The sequence below is a fragment of the Mesoplodon mirus genome (assembly GCF_964341445.2).
Source record: "Mesoplodon mirus genome assembly, chromosome: 8".
NCBI classification, from domain to species: domain Eukaryota; kingdom Metazoa; phylum Chordata; class Mammalia; order Artiodactyla; family Ziphiidae; genus Mesoplodon; species Mesoplodon mirus.
Genome location: NC_138984.1, coordinates 39,599,643 through 39,616,747, shown reverse-complemented (window position 1 = coordinate 39,616,747; position 17,105 = coordinate 39,599,643). Strand labels below are relative to the sequence as shown.

The following is a 17,105-nucleotide window of genomic DNA, read 5'->3' as shown; positions in this document are numbered from 1 at the left end:
TTGTGGGATCTTCCCAGACCGGGGCACGAACCCGTGTCCCCTGCATCGGCAGGCGGACTCTTAACCACTGTGCCACCAGGGAAGCCCTTGGGCAAGTCTTAAAACTGCAAAGACTCCATTTCTCTATTCTATAAAATGCTAATGGCACTCCTAGCTCAGAAAGCTGTGAGGAGGACATGTGTACAGGATGTGAACCTGGTTCATATTAGGAGCTATTATACATGTGTAGGTGTTTATTTCATCCTTTTTAAAGAGTGCTATGTTTTTAATACTCAAAAGCACAATTCCTCAACTTCTTTCCTTTTAACTTTTTAAATTTATTTCCTTTAAACATTGTCTTATTCTGATTTTTCATAAATAAATTAAAACAAAAGCATAGTTATTTTTATGTTTTTGGAGACTCTGCTTTCTTAAGCAATGGATGCCAAATGACCAGGCAGCAAAAGTGCAGGCCATATGTACAGAAATTGCACATTATGCCATGTACTATGCCGTGTAGCACAGTCTCCCACACAGAATATCTGAATACTGCCCAGTTCTTGGATGGAGGGTCACTCAAAGCTGAAAGTTCTGTCAATGAGCTTTAAGCCTGGCTTAATAAAGAGTCAGGCAGAGATGCTCTCATCTCCCTACACAATAAATCCAAGACTTTGAATACAGTTTCAACTTGGGAATCTCTGTCACAGCACTTTGTATAAAAAGTCATCAGGAATTATAACGTTTTGACTATATATCCTCCTTTCTTTCCTCTATTTTTTTAAATACCATGCATACACTAAGCTCTCATTCATAGGTAATTCCTTCTAATACTAAGTGAAGTTTAAAAGCAACCTCTAGATCTTCCAGGATGTTACTTTTACATTGCACATGATAACTGAAGATTCTGAGAAATGTACCATTATAAAATATAATGTTTAGTAACAAATCATCCTTTGGTTCAGGGTAAATTACTCCTTTGATCTTAATGAGCTAATATAATAAGGACTGGAAACTGTAATAGATAACTTTATTTAAAGAAGGAGGTTTCCCTATTGAAATGAACCAGATACTTGTTGGAGCTAATCCAAACTAGTTATGAAAATATTAATAAGAAATATGTGGGAGCAATCTTTCTGGAACAGTTATTGCTACTGATTCTAAAGAATAATTTTGCCGAGTGGCTACTCCCTTGGGTCCTTCCCCAAAATGTCTTGATCAGAAGATGGATAACCTTCCCAGAGATTAGACTGCTCACCTGAATCTCTACTAAGTCATCAACTTCCTTTTCATTAAACTGAGCATGTATCAATGTTTCTCAATAAGGATGCTCCTGGCATTCTAGCGGATAATTCTTTGTAAGAGTCTGTCCAGTACATTATAGGAATGGTTAAGCATCCCCAGCTCCCAGGCACTAAGTGCCAATTATATGCTTTATGACAATAAAAAATAACATCCCCACCCGCCTTGAGAACCATTTTTGGCATATAGCCCGCCCCCAAAATTTTTTTTCATTCAAAAACACTAATTTGAAAACATTAAAATAGAACTGAAATTTTGCCCTGCATTCATCCCAGTTTTTAAACAATTAATTGAAGCAGATTTATAAGGTCTATAGAAGACTGGGCCAGTTTGCCACAGTTTCCGCAAGAAACTATTTTTTAAAAACATGGTTTTAATCTTGAGTTAAAGTTTTGTTGTAAGATTGTTGTTAAATCATTAGTCTCTAGAATGTGAATCCCTATGAATGAATACTTGTCTACAAAAAATGTTACATTATAAATAAATCTGTTTTAACATCTCATTCCCTGAGAGAAGAGTTTTTAAATCCATCAAAAACATTACTATTTCAAAGGCAGATGACCTGTCATGAAATCTCTTTGGACTCAGTCTAATGCCATTTTCAAAAGCATTCTTGTAGGTAGAATCTGTACTTAACTTCACAGTAAAATAATTCATCTAAAACCAGTGGGACTCTAGAAATTCAGTGAGGGGACTGCATATTTATTTGTAAAAGTTTTACAAAAGCTTTAATCCCAGCACTGATCTCCTATGTTGAGATGTCAAATGACTAAATGTGATTAATGCACTACAGACTTTGTTAATAATTGTCCCTAACCAAGCTGGGAGGGAACAGCATTAAGAATTTTTCAAAAAGAAAGGCAGAGACAACTGTGAATCCCAAACAGTTGGACACGGAAATCAGATGAAAGTGGAATTCATTTCACAGAACTTTCTAATACCTTACCTCATAAAATCCCAAAGAGTTCCTCTCTGCCTTTGCCAGGGCAGAATCCATCATTTCAAATCAGATTTAGGAAGCGGCATGAAGAGACATTTCATTCTCCTTAAAACCATGTACCTGGCCTACCCACTTGGCAATGTCATTCATAAGCGTGGCCCGAACTGAAGTCAAAGAGGGTCTGAAATCCTAATGCGGCAGGGAGAGCTCTGCGGGTCCACTTCGATGTTCCTGCTGTTCTTCCTCTTCCCCAAAGTTCTAGCAGTGAAATACTGAGTGGGACTCGAGCAGGCTGCTACCAGGAGACTCCTGTCCAGCTATAAACAACACTGAGAGTCACCCCTGCCTTTCATCAAGACTTATCACTGTTCAGGCATCCGAAGTGAAAAAAAATCATGTATCAGTGTCCCCGCAGCTGAGGCAGTTGTGGCCACGCCCCTGTAAAGCACAGGATGCAATTGCCCCATCCTCCCCTCAGCTTCCTTCCTTTGCTTTTCCATGGGAGAATTCCAAAGAAAAAGTTATGTGTGTACACACACACACTCACACACACAGGGGGCTGATGTCAACAAGCTGACTGTTATCACAGAGAGGGGGTTTTTCTGTTTGATTTACTCAGAATAGAGTGGCCACTATCTGGGAAACTCTAATTTGCTGTTACCATTAATCAGATACAGCCTTAATTTAAGTTACTGAAATAGTATCCTAGCCAATCCAGAATAGAGTTTGTGGACTTGTGGTTTCAAACTGTAAAAACGGACTAAAACTTTTTCATATATCATATAGCTTTCATGAAAATCGCCAAATGTGGTTATCAGTACAGAAGTTATTTTCAGACCCTACTTTTAATGCAAAAATAGACACAATCGCCGATTTAGCTGGTACTCCTGTCTTGTTTTAGGAAGCGGTTGTGGTGTGAGAATCTCCAGTTCAGATGCATTGTTCTTCAATGGGGAGAGGGGCCTCGTAAAGCTGTTCACCCACCCAGTGCCATCACTGCAATTTTTAAGTGCTGGCTGAATGCATGAGTACAATCAAAGGCTACAAGACCATCTCTTTCCAGCAAAACTTCCAGGAAAGCAAGATGAGATGCGCTCAGTTGTCACATGCTTTTGCTGTGAAGTGGGGCAGACTAGATTTAAGCTCCATGGTACATTTGGTGGCTGCAATTTCCTCTCCACTGTTCCCTTAACCCAGACATAGTTTGCCATGAAACTTCAAAGGTTCACAGAACTTTGGGCTGATTCTGGAATAGACTGAGTGAACGCAGCAAGCTTGTCACTCCAGAACCACCCCCACCCTGTCCAGGCCTCTTCTGGACATGCAAACCCAGCCATGTCTTAGGACAATCATTGTGGATTTCTAGGTATGTCCTAGCAAACAACAATAATAGCAAGCATGTATGGAATGCCTACTATGTACCAGGAACACATAGTAAATGCTTTAGAAATAGTCTCTAATGAATGCCACCGTGCTCTAAAACTGAGGTCAGTAGTGTTATTAGGTCCATTTTACAGATGAGGAAACTGAGACTCACAGAGAGAAAGTGATAACAACCAGGATTAAAGTCAGATCTGAATACACCCAAGCCCAAACCCTGTTATAATACACTGCCTCCCCCAAATAACACTGTGAAAATGCCATGTCCTCACTAATTAATAGGTGGCCAATGGGCCCACAGCACCCTCAGTCACCATTAGGAGATTAGAAAAAATAAGTCAGAAAGGATGAATCTATTTCCTATTATTGTCATGAAAGATGGCTAGAGCCTATGAACAACAGACTTCTCAACAATGTCAGCATCTCTGTTTTCAACCCCAGTCTAAGAAAGTGTTTAACCCTTACCTCCACTCAAGTCCCAGGGCCCTGGACCCACTTGATGCTCCCACCACTCTGGCCCTCCAAGCCACGTTTCCTTGCCTTCCAAATATTGTAACATTTGTCAGATACGCCACTTTAGCTGAACTCTAGGTTCTGGTCGATCCACATGTCACTGACACTTGTGACAAACAGGCTACTTTCCTATGTAAAGGAAATCTGCTTCTCCACAGCAGAAGCCTTTGTCATAATAGAACATAGATTTTCCCAAGTTGATCATGAAAGAAACTTATAGAGTGGAGCAAGGGAAGTTAGATGAACATTAGAGCTTAGCCTTGAGGCCATCACATACATGTACCCTTTCACGGGGATGCTGTTTCTTAAACACAAGTAGTTCAGCCAGTACCTCTTCATTCACAATAATCTACTGTATTGAGAAGGTACAGCCAGAGGATGATAGTGTCAGGCCTCAAAATTTAAATATGCCTTTCCTTCCTCCAAACCACACCCTTGAAGAAAACACCAAAAAAAAAAAAAATCCATAGCAACAAATAAAATGGTGAAGCACATTAATACCAATTTTGCATCCATATACCACCTTAGCATTTTCACCTACTATGCTATCATATAGGTGCTAGGCACTGGGAGACATATGTGAACAAGACACACACAGCCCCTCCTCCTTCTTGCAGAGCTTTTATTTTAGAGAGAGAAACACTAAATAACAAATATAAAGTGCATTCTTTAGTTACTATTATGATACATGCTACAAAGGAAAAAGAGAAGGTGGTAAGGCAATGGATGAGCTGGGGACATGACCCAGGCCAGAGAATAAGAGAAAGCTCCCTCAAGGAATCAGTGTGTGGACTAAGTGGACCATTAGGAATTGGGGAGGGGAGGAGGGAAGAGGAGAGAGTTCATTCCAGATAGAAGAGCTGTGCAGAGGCCCTGTGGTCAGAAGCAGCATGGCCCTTTCAGAGACTGAAGGAAGACCAGTGTGACTAGAGCACAGAGGATGAGGGAAGGATGAGGCCATGGAAGGAAAACAGACTAGAAAATATAAGCATCAGTGTATAGGGAGAGAAAAGGAAGCTTAAGAATAAGGGAAAGGAGGGCTTCCCTGGTGGCACAGTGGTTGAGAGTCCACCTTCCGATGCAGGGGACACAGGTTCGTGCCCCGGTCCGGGAAGATCCCACATGCTGCGGAGCGGCTGGACCTGTGAGCCATGGCCGCTAAGCCTGTGCATCTGGAGCCTGTGCTCCGCAACGGGAGAGGCCTCAACAGTGAGAGGCCCGCGTACCGCAAAAAATAAAATAAAATAAAAATAAAATTTAAAAAAAGCTCTTAAAAAAAAAGAATAAGGGAAAGGAAATGTCCCTTTCCCCATCTCCTTAAGCTCTCCTTCTGAAAGCCCAACTGATTATCACATTCTCAACATTCTGATCTATTGATCAACAAGGATGCTTGTGGGTAGAACTGTGATTTGTGGCTTCTGAATGAATTAATCATATAAATTAAAGACATCACTTAACTGAAGTAGCTTATTCCCCAAAGCTCACAGAATATTTATTAAGAATAGGTAGAGAAGAGCAAAACACAATTCTTAGATTACAATACAGGCTGACAATGGAAAACTCCAACAGTGTTTCCTCCAGCTATCTTTGTGCGGGCACCAAAAACACGAAGCGGAATCAAGGTTAGCACATCAGGAAGCAACAACCCTCTTCCTGAAAAGCCCATTATGAATTTCCTTTGTGTTTATGCATTTTGCATGCCTGTGAGTCTGACATCACTCATATGCATTACTGAAGTCTTGCAGCAAGGGTCTGCCTATCTGCTGCAATTTGTATTGCCTGCTTTTTCTTCTGAAATTGTGTTCGTAAAGCAGCCAGATGAATACTCATTTCATCATCGCTGTGTTTTCGGATTCCCAAAATCTTCCAACGGAAATACACATTGGTTTGTGTATAAATCAGAAAGCTTTTGAAAATAAATTTTAACATGAGACGGCTGCTAAAAGATCAAGGGGAGGACACTCAAAACTAAACTCAAGTAGATACATGTACATGAAACATGTTTGTTTGTTTTAAACTTATCTTAGAAAGTGGTATGCAATCAAATTCAATAAAACTAATAATGGCTATCATCTGTTATCCATTAAGCAACTTCTATGTGCCAGACACACACTCCCTCATTTAATCCTCATAATAACCTTCTGGAATCGTCACTACAATCCCCATTTCACAGATTAAGAAAAATGGGGGATAGATGAATTGAATTACTTGCTAACACAAGATTACATAGCAGGAAACCAGCTGAATTTCAAATCTAGAGTTTGCATGACATCAGAGATGACCCACACATTTCCCACTGCTATACAAATTCCCCAGGATACTAACTACCACTCACCAATGCTAAGAACTGTGCTCGGTATTTCAGAATCATTAACTGATAGAGTTCTCCCAGCAATTCTAAGAGGTCTTGTTATCCTTATTATGAGGAAACAGTTTGGAGAGGTCTAGTAACTTGATCAAGGGCACACAATGGCAAGGTTGAAAGGTCCAGAGGAAAATTTTCCAGTAGCCTGCATAATTTCACATCAGCAACATTCTTGTGGTACTCTGAGTTCAGTAAATACAAGTATGGACCTGTTACTTTCTTAGGGTTTTGCAGTTTTACCTGGGAAGTTATCATTATGCTTGGGAAGAGAGTGAAGTCCCCAAAGAACTGATTTTCTTAAGTGAATAAGGAGATCCCTTTATCACTGTCCATTCAAGACAAAATATCAGGATTATGATCTGCTTTCCTAAACAAGAATAACTGACCCTCACTTTTCTATTTCTAAAAGACAAATACACACACGTGATATAATGTGCCAAAAACTCTGAAAGGAATACAAAATTAAGAATAAATGTGGTGGTGTTTTTTTTTTTTTTTTTTTTAGTAATTTCCACTACTGAACTAAAGATCCAGCTATAGCAGAGGCTCCTTTATTTGACTGACGTGTACCTTGAATAATATAACTAAGGATATATTATTTTTCCTTATGGCTGAATTTGGTATTAACACCTAAGAAAATATTTTTCCTTATCAATAAATTTTGTATTAACCCCAGATTAATGTAAAGACAAGTGTTTTTAAATGAAATATTAACGTGGTTACGTTACAATACAATCCCACATGTCTCATTCAATTCATAACAACTGTTTAATTACATGGTTAATGGATTCTGTAGCTATGCTACTTTTTATTCCAAATAAAATTAATTATATAAAGCAAGGTGAATTTAAGAATAGATTTTAGGTATGTAAAACTTCGAAAATAAAATGAGAAGGCTGTAAAATCATTACAATAAAGAAGGATGTACAATTATTTTATTTGTGTATGTGTGTTCTTTGCTTCTGTCTGTAAAATGAGAACACACCTTTTACCAATAAGGCTTTGTATATGTCTGAGATAGCAATGAACCCAATAATATCCTGGAGATTCTCTGCTGAAAGCACATATATAGAGACTCCAAAATATTCACATTAGTGGACATTTCAGAATTGGCATTTATAATATACCACCATAGTGTATGATACAGAATCGAATAACCACACAGATTCCCACACCCTGAAAGAGTAGAACTCGAATTCTATTGTGTATTAGAATCAACTGGTGAGACTCATGTTTAAAATTCAGACTAAATTTCATAGAGCAAACCAGAGAAATTCTGATTCAGTAGGTATAAGATGGGTCTTAGTAGTCTTCATTTTTAAACAATTACCCGAGCTAATTCTGATATAGTTGGTCCTTAAACCACACTTTAAGAGACACTGACCTGGAGTCAAAATCCAACAGACCATATATTAAGGTATGTGTGTATATGAATGTCATATTTGATTTTGTAAATTCGTTTTAGTAGAAAACTCAAAAAGAGACATGCATCTTTGTACCTTTGCAGTGTTACCTACCCTAACAATTCTCATGTTGATTATTTCCAATCCATCTCAAGAGGAAAACTATGTAAGAAGAAAACAAGAAAGTACAGGAAAAATGAAGAGACAAGAAGGGACACTAACATGAGAAAAAGCGTTTTTGTCTGTATTTAAATCTAGAACAGTGCTCCTCAAAATATGGGCCATGGGCCAGCACTGGGCCATAAGCTGGCTGTTAATCATCTCACAAAAGTACAGAAACTGAGCCCTTTAGAAACTTTTACAGAAATTTGTCAGAGTAATTTTAAGTCTGTTCAATCTAATAATAAAAATGTGGGCTTATATTCTGTGGATCTTGTTTTTTATTCAATTTCATTCTTCTAATAGTTTATTTTTATTCTGACTAACGAAAGATCAGTGTCTGTGATGGATCTGAACGACCACAGGTAATCTGAGAAACTCTGGCAAACTCTAGATGGAAGAATGAGCCATGCTTGGTCAGACCAGGGAGTCTCTTAGCCCAGGGTTTGATATAAAAGTGGTTTTCTGTAATATCATTTCCAAAGGTTAGGGGCCAGAAATGATCTATTGAATGACTGTCTGAACTAACGTCTTCATCTTCTCATAATAACTCACTCTGAATCTGTCAGCAATACACCCATCTATGTGTTACGTGAATTGACCAACCATTTTTTTAGCTCGTACCACCTCTTAGAATAACATTTTAGTAAAATTTCCTAAGAGTTTACTTTCAACAGCAAAAAGCAACCCTTGTTTCACTTATTATAAATGTGTTTCTTTCAACTTGCAAAGAAATCCTTGAGTTTTAATATTTGAGAATTCAATGATGAACTTTATCGCTTTAGGGTACAGATATTATATCTATACAATATCTATACTCTGTCTGTGAATCTTTGTTGACATGAAACCATTGCTTCAGGCTATTCTCAAATAGCAGCCTAGCCATCTTAGCACTGGGCCCTATCAGCTAATGATTTTCATGATTTTTGGCAATGAAAACGGTACTAAGAAGCACAAAGTATCAGGACATTATTTCGGTCATAAGTACACAGACACAGATCTCATTTTGAAGTTTTCCTGCCTCCTAGTAAACCTTGAATAATAATTCTTTCTCTTGTTAGAGACCTGCATTCTAAACAGAATTGAAGTTAAATGCTAGACATATTTCTACAATTCCTGGCTCAGGTCAGTATTTCCCTTCATTGCCCCCTGCAGTTGCTACTTTTGCTCTACCAGTGTTGCCAAAAATAACTTTTTCCTCTTCCAAGTTAAACATGGTGTTTATAAAAGGTGGGGATGGAGAACCTGGGAGCATGAATCTGTACACACCACAAACAAACTCACAATAATAGCAACAGCACTCCTAGCTGCCAAGATTTCTAGCCAGGAAGAATGAAAAATGAGGGTTTTTTTCTACTAAATAATTATGCCGCCTTTTTAAAAGAGAATAAAGCCAAGCTTTAAATATCCAAGTTTGTTCTGTGTTGCTTAAAAGTTATGTCACACACTAAATTTGTTCATTATGTTTTCTTAACATTTTTTAATCCAATTTAAGACATTTTCTCATGTCAGTTTAGTCAGTTCATATGACTAAGAACTCTCTGACAGCTTGAAGGCAGTGCAGAATAGCACTGGTTCTATAGCCAAAATGGACACCTATTAGCTGTGTGACGCTGGCCAAATGAGTAACCTTCTACAAACTTTAACTCACTCGTTTATAAGATGGGGATAGGGACTTCTCTTGTGGCACAGTGGTTAGGACTCCGCGGTCCCAATGCAGTGGGCCCGGGTTCAATCCCTGGCCAGGGAACTAGATCCTATATGTGAGCCGCAACTAACAGTTTGCATGCCACAACTAAGGAGCCCACCAACCACAACTGAGGAGCACATGCATGTGCCGCAACTAAAGGAGCTGGCGAGCCTGACTGCCGTAACTAAGAACCAGTGCAACCAAATAAATAAATAAAATAAATATTTTTTTAAATGTTTAAATAAATAAAATGGGGATAATAACAATGTATAACCAGCATGATTTTTAGAGGACTGTAAAGCTACATAAAGCAAGGAGACAGTGTGCCTGGCACAGAGTATTTACTCACTATCAGTAACTCTCAGATTCTAGTTTTGTCTTTATTCTCAGTAGAGAAGATCTAAATCATTGGACTATTTGGAGAAGTTTTCAGAATTCTACTTCTGTGGCAAATATGAATACTAAGTAGATTAATGACAGTCCACCAAGAAGGCAACTGGCTAGATGAACTGACCTCAGAAGTCACTTGGATCTAGGTTATCTAACATGATTCAACTAGGCTTAAATTCAGTACTTTTATTAAAATTCAAGTAACGTTGGAGAAAAAGAATTGCCTTTAACTAAAGGAATTATAATTATGTTAATTCTTTTTACTGTATTACATACATTTGCTTTAGCAATCACTTTGGGAAAGGTTAAGTGGAGTAGATAAAACTAAAATCATAAGACATCTTTGTAAAAATAGATGGCATTCATCCAAAATGCTTTTCCTGGAACAAATTGTAACAACTTGATTCACTGCCGCCCTTCCCTACAAAGCTATATTTAAGGATCTGTAAGCATTTCCCTTAGAAACTGCTATCATCAGGATTTGTCATTTTACCTTCTAATCTGTTTTAGAGTTTATGTTTAAACTACTCAATCAATCTTAAAAAAAAGCCATTGTTTTTTAAATTTAAAAACTTCCTTCAGTAAAGAATAATAGTACACGGTTGGGGTGGGGGGGAAACACCAGAAAAGTAAGGATTATTTTACACAAGAAAAAATGATTTAATAAGCAAAATAATATGCATGTTCAAGAAATACATGCCACCAAAGATTATATAAATTCAGTGGTCATTGTGTCATGATCTGTAATAATTAGAAACTAGATTAAGTGTCCAAAAAAGACGAATAGGTAAATTATGACACAGCCATATTATAGAATATTATGTAGTCATTACACTATGTTCCCAGATAATTTTGAATGACATGGGAAATGGTCATGATATAATATGGGGAAAAATGTACTGCAGAGTTATATGTATAATATGAGCTTAATTGACCTTAAACATACGTATGCTATTTATAAAAATAAAATTGTAAAAGGAATATGCCAAAATGTTCAGAGTAATTATTGCTTGGCAGGAAGACTTAAGTGTTCCTAATATTCTTCCATACTTTCTACCTTTTCTATAATGAACTTGCATTACTTTAATAATCAGAAAAGAGAGGCTTCAATCTAGCTTAGTGTGACAGAGAAATACAGAAACAGTAATAAATAAAAAAATTAAGTTTCCCTTGCAAACCTATCTATCCTGACACTTGAAAATATTACTTACAGTGTGGATTTATTAAGTACTCATTCAAAAGGAGTTGTTATTTATCAAGTGGAGTTGGCCAAAAAAGCGACCTTGTAGCTAACCACATATTATCAATAACCCATATGTCTCAAGATACTAAAAAACACAAGTATCATCCATCATAAGGACACCTCCAGGGGACAAAACACAAATTCAAGATACATCTGGTAAAGGAATTGTAAAAAAAAAAATTGAAGCGAAAGATGTCACACAAAAACTAGTTTGAATCTGAGTTTAAAATTGTATTCAAAACTCTAAGTACTGAATAGTCATCAACTCAAAGAGATCTGCTCCAAATGGAATTATGACATCAATTTAAATCAAACATAAATACCCAAATAATTCAGATTCCCAGGCTATTTCAGGGTCTCCAACTTCCACTGTAAACACAGGCCCGTGTGCGTGCGCATGTGCACACACGCCCCACACACAGAAAAATCACAGTACAATCAACCATTGTAAACATTCATGGCCATAAATATCATTTCCAGTTTCTCTTTAAAGAAACCTGAATAAATTCTACCAGAAAAACAAGTTTTACTTTTTTCATCAAGATGACATTTTTTTAAACTTATATATCCATTATGTATCAGCTACTATGCAAAATATTTTCACATAAGCTCTTTTTTCATCTTGTCCTCTTATACCGCTGTTAGAAAATCTGGTCCACATGGATACAGTCATATCCAATCCCCTCTATCAGTCTATGTTATCTGAGATAAGGACATAGAAGATACTTTATTAATCTTCATATTCCAAAAATTGTTCAGTTCTGGGAAACATCCAATACATGTTTTTGATTAAATGAGTAAGAACAGATTCTCTATCCTAGTTTTTATTTCCCTCAGACTTTATTTCAAACATCATAAGTGTGAAGCACTTTATAACTTATTGGTCTCCAAATGTACATATTTAGGAGCAACCGTTAAAATAAAAATTTGAAGAGATACTAATACTGGAACAAACACAAAGCCACATCTAAATAATCTCCTTATACTGAGAAGTAAATATGAAGAGTCTGACAACAAAACATAAATCCAAATAGTTTTCATTCTCTAGGGGAAAAAAACATAAAAGTTAAACTCTATAAAAGCTACTCTTTGAAGATGCCCAAATTTCATAAGCGGGCCAAGGAAGTTTTAATAACATTACTCTCTAAGTCAAATGGAAACCAACTTGATTGAAGCTACACACTTAGTTTGTGCCAAAGAGAAGTAGCTTGGACATTCGTGATAAAACAATGAATAAATTCTTAGAACCTTGAAGAGAGAGAAAGAGAGTCTCAAATATAACCTAAGAGGAAACTTACATTATGGCCACTTTTAATTCTTTATGTGCTTAAGTTTATATACTTGGAACAATTGCATTCCCTATCTAAGCTGGTAAAAATTATCTTGGTGTAGATTCTTCTAAATGGCATCGGAATAGTTAATTCACAAATGAGGCAAAGCTTCCATTTTGCAAATTGATCATGCAGTAACAACTGTAACATCTGAAAGGGCTTAGAATAAGCTTTTCTCCCCATTTCTTGCCAGTAGATCAAGTCAATAAGACTAAATGAAAAGTAGAAAATGTGGACCAACCAAATAAAATACAAAAGAGAAAAAAAGGAAAGAAAATGAAGAAGACGGATATTTTTTGTTGGCACAAGTCTACTTGGATGCATTCTCACATAGAATTTTTACAATTCTTTAAAAAACAGTTTCCATTGTTAATTCTGTGTTCAGATGACTTTTCCACTCATTACTCTGAGAGTAGCAAGTCACACATTCCTCCTTTTTTGGCTTGTGGGTCAGTGAGACTGCCATAAGTATAGCAGAGCAGTTAAGAGCCCAATATCAGGAGTCAGGTTGTTCCTGAGGAGTAAGGAGAGAATATAGTGAAAGAAACCAGACAAAAGGGACTTCCCTTTTGTGGTGCAGTGGTTAAGAATCTGCCTGCCAATGCAGGGGACACGGGTTTGAGCCCTGGTCCAGGAAGATCCTACATGCTGCAGAGCAACTAAGCACGTGTGCCACAACTACTGAGCCTGCACTCTACAGCCCACGAGCCACAACTACTGAGCCCGCGAGCCACAACTACTGAGCCCGCGTGCCACAACTACTGAAGCCCGTGCTCCTAGAGCCTATGTTCCGCAACAAGAGAAGCCACCGCAATGAGAAGCCCATGCACCACAATGAAGAGTAGTCCCCGCTCGCCACAACTAGAGAAAGCCCGCATGCAGCAGTGAAGACCCAATGCAGTAAAAATTAAAAAAATAAAAAAATAAAAAGAAACCAGACAAAAATGAAATACTCTATATAACTGGTTTGTACAGCATGAAAACAGGCAAAACCCACCTATAGTTTTAGAAGTCAAACCCAAGGGGAATTATAACTGGAAGGGAACATGAGGATGACTTCTGGGGTGCTGAGAAGTTTCTATATCTTGATCTAAGTGGTAGTTATTAGAGTGTGTACATATGTAAAAATTGATTATTCTGTATATTTAGAATTAAGGCACCATAAGGACTTTCCTAAATATGTGCTAATTCCCCCCCAAAACAATATAAAAGGCATGACTAATGTATGGTGTTAGAAGTCAAGACTTTAAGCTGCCTTTAGAAAGGGATGTGATTGGTGGGACTTCCCTGGTGGTCCAGTGGTTAAGACTTCTCCTTCCAGTGCAGGGGGTGCAGGTTCGATCCCTGGTTGGGCAGCCAAGATCCCACATGCCTCACAGCCAAAAAACTATAACATAAAACAACAGCAATACTGTAAAAAACTCAATAAAGACTTTAAAAATGGTCCATATAAAAAAAATTTTTAAAAAGGGATGTGATTGGAAAAGGCAGGAGAGGGACCTCCAGAGTGATGGAAATACTTGGTTTCTTGATCTGAGTGCTGTTGCCATAAATGTGTTCACTTTGAGACAATTAAGCTGTAAACTTACTACTTTTCTTTTCAGTATGTATGCTATACTCCAATTTTAAAAAAAAGTGGAGAGGAGGTACTGCTCTACATTAAAAGTGCCATAATAAATAAATTGTTTACTGAATGTTGTTTTAAGCAAACCAACTGATTTTTAAGAAACAGTGCAATTTTAATATTGGATAATACTTGTGTATTATAATAAAGACATTGTAGTTGTATAAAAAAAGTCTCTATTTATTAGAAGTTTATAGGGATGAAGCTGTTCTCATGGGTGGCCACTGAAGTCTATGCTAAGTTAGCTTAGTGGTCAGATAACAATTGGACAGAGATTTGTTTAAATGCCTTTGGCCAGTAAGTCTCCCAGCCTTTGCTAATGGGCTCTACGTGTATGATGGATCGCACCTTCAACACTCCAGCAGCTTAGAGCACTGTAGCTTACACCTCCTGCTTGCACAAAGTCTCAAGATCAGTGAGATGAGAGAAATGAGAGCCTTCTCAGGTCTTTGCTGGGCATAACACAGCCCTACATATGTGTGTGGCCTTCTAGAGTCCCTAGAATATATCAAAGTTTTTCCAAGTCCTGCATATTATCCTTTTACATTTTTTTGGCCAGCCCTTTGTGTGCCCCAAGCAGTATTGCCACCTCAAGCAGCTATGATGCGAAACAGTTGCCAGTGATTATTTTTAACAAATGTCTTGGAGATAGGGCTATTTGCACAGAGCAAGCCCTGAGCCAGGTCAAATAAAGAGAAATCCCATGATTGGGGCTTTTCCAGGGGCTGCCAGACATGTCAAGTAGTGACAATTCTCTAAGCATGAGACTTTTGAGGGATCTGGGAACACATTTTGCCTGTGTTCGTGGCTATTAAGTTGTTGATTTTCTAAGCTACCATGGTCACAAGGCTCTTGGTTTTCAAAACTACCGTGGAGCTGGGGAGAGGGAGATAGAAATAAGGTAAGTTAAAATACCATAAAGCCAAAACTTGCTATTCTAATTGAGACTCAACTGTTTCTTGAATAAATGCTCCTCCTGTACTTAAAAGCATTCTGTTGATTTCCAGAATGCTGAAAAAGTTAATTTTGAAAATTCTCTCCAGTGTTCTCATTGACTTTTAGAGGAGTAGACTTTTGAAGGTCCTTACTTTACCATTCAGAACTGCTTCTCCTCACAGGGATCTTTTGAAGATAACATTAGGGGTTTTCCTATTGGACTTCCAGTTCAACTAGCTGCCATTTTCAATAAGCATTTATGCTTAGAGCATGATACTCAGGAAAGTCAAGAGTCCCTTATAGACACTGTTCTGTGACCACAAGCTTCACTGATAACTTGGTTATCATGTCACTGATTCTAAAAATCGGTTCAGCAAAAGTCATCCCTCCTAGTGGAAAAACAATTAAGTATAACATGCCCTTCTGACCATGTGGGCTATTACAGTAGTTTCTATTAAAGTTTTATTTTCATTCATAATGCTTTTGCACCTTAGTTGTTAACAAATTGTAAATCAGTAAAGAAAAATAAACTAAATGTCCATACAAAATTCTCACTAAAGATGAATCAACAATGGAATTTTCAAGGTGGTCACTAGTTTCTCATAGTGTAAGGGATTATAAAGGGACAGGTTCCGGTCTATTAATAGGCAGAAAATGTTTCTTATGTCAAAATAAGTAAAAGCAGAGAAGTTCTGGGAAGTCAGGAAGCAGATACTTACCTCCTACCAGGAGGGCAAAAGTTTCCCAGAAACCAGACCGAGCTGGGGTTGGAAGGGTCATTATGCTAAGGCTCTCTGTAAACCATGATTTGGAAGCTTACAGTGAAATAAAGAAGTGAGCTTTCCTAAACTGCCAGGAGTGTGCCACCTAATGCAGGGCATGGCCGACATTAGTTCTTTAACTAGTTTAAACTGAAATAAAATTAAACATAATATTATACAAGACAAAACAATAAAGTTCCTTAAGAGTTAAGATTAAAAAGAGGTAAGTGAATGAACCACAATATTCCCCTTTATGGTTAGGAGCATACCTTAAATAAGCTTTTCTTAACCTCAAATCCTTGGATCCTTAAAGGTAAATTTTTGAAGATGCTAAAATCCATAAAATAGTAAGCAAACTTTATATGTATGTATACATTTTATTTTTCCTGTAAAGAGAGCCCCTAGCATTCATCACACTCTCAAAGGATTAATTATAAGTCCCATAACAGTAAATGCATCACAAATTGTACCCAGCAGCATATTAGAAGGATTGTACACCATGGCCAAATGGGATTTATCTCAGGGATACAAGAGTGGTTTAACACACAAAACTCAATCAATGCAATATACCACATTAATAGAATGAAAAGGGGAAAGACATTTCAATTGATGCAGTAAAAAAAATCTGAAACAGTCTAACCCTTATGACAAAAATACTTAACAAACTAGGAATAGAAGGGCATTTGTGAAAAACTCACAGCTAACATCATATGCACTGGTGAAAGACTGAAAGCCTTCTCCTTAAGATTAGGAATAAGACAGGGATGTCTGATTTTGCCACTTCTATTCAACACTGTACTGGAAGTTCTAGCCAGAGCAATTAGGCAAGAAAGAGAAATAAAAGGTATCCAAACTGAAAAAGAAATAAAACTATCTCTGTTCACAGATGACATGATCTTATACAGAAAATCCTAAAGAATCCACAAAAAACTATTAGAGTTAATAAATGAATTCAGCACAGTTTAAAGAATGCAAAAATCAGTTGTATTTCTACACACTAGCAATAAACATGCAAAAAGGAAATTGAGAAAGCTATTCCATTTACAATAGCATCCAAAAGAATAAAATCCCTAAGAATAAAGTTAACCAAGC

The 17,105-nt window shown here is 37.4% G+C and overlaps 1 protein-coding gene across 9 annotated transcripts in view; it reads right to left on the bottom strand.

Annotated features, from left to right (window-relative positions):
• Positions 1–17,105, bottom strand: part of HECW2 (HECT, C2 and WW domain containing E3 ubiquitin protein ligase 2) — a 415,178-nt gene that overhangs the window by 184,581 nt on the left and 213,492 nt on the right. The window contains exon 1 of one of the 9 annotated variants that reach the window (XM_082629943.1): positions 2,225–2,523. The exons of the other annotated variants lie outside the window; for them this stretch is intronic. The gene's annotated coding sequence lies outside the window, so the exon portion shown is untranslated. Of the gene's footprint in view, positions 1–2,224; positions 2,524–17,105 lie in introns of those variants that run through there. 9 annotated transcript variants of the gene reach the window in all.